Here is a 907-nt window from a genome sequence, read left to right on the forward strand (position 1 = left end):
GATGTGTGTGTGTGTGTGTGTGTGTGTGTGTGTGTGTGTGTGTTCTTCCACCATCACAGAACACTATCAAGTTTTACCTGTGCGAAATCGACAGGTGTATTTGACGGCAAGGAATTATAGGTGTTATTAATGACAGGTGGGCGAGGTTACCTAACTGTTTCCCGATAATGAACTCTCTCTCTCTCTCTCTCTCTCTCTCTCTCTCTCTCTCTCTCTCTCTCTCTCTCTCTCTCTCTCTCTCTCTCGGTGACAAAGGGATGGAGAGTGAGAAACGCTTGGGAAAGTGTCGAAAAACTCTTGTCTCGCTTGATAGAAACTTGTTTAGTAACTGTCCTTGGGCTATTTTGGGTCCTGATGCACTTACACACACACACACACACACACACACACACACACACACACACACACACACACACACACACACACACACACACACACACACACACACACACACACCTAAACAGAACACAATTGTCAGAACAAGTCTTACTTATGCAATTTCCACTGTGCCCCAGAGAGAGAGAGAGAGAGAGAGAGAGAGAGAGAGAGAGAGAGAGAGAGAGAGTATCAGGGTACTGACTGATCCTCCACAGAATTCTCTTCCGTCTCATATTATCTTTCTTATCTATTTTTCTCTCAGCCCAAATCCCTCCATCTCTCTCTCTCTCTCTCTCTCTCTCTCTCTCTCTCTCTCTCTCTCTCTCTCTCTCTGGATTTACACAGCGAAATGAAAGAAAGAATGATATTTTAAGTTGAATAACGGGAGCTCGTCTCTCTCTCTCTCTCTCTCTCTCTCTCTCTCTCTCTCTCTCTCTCTCTCTCTCTCTCTCTCTCTCTCTCTCTCTCTCTCTCTCTCTCTCTCTCTCTCTTCCCCTCCCTCCCTCCCTCCCTTCCTCCTTGCTAACAT

Source organism: Portunus trituberculatus, chromosome 45, assembly GCF_017591435.1.
Source record: "Portunus trituberculatus isolate SZX2019 chromosome 45, ASM1759143v1, whole genome shotgun sequence".
NCBI lineage: Eukaryota > Metazoa > Arthropoda > Malacostraca > Decapoda > Portunidae > Portunus > Portunus trituberculatus.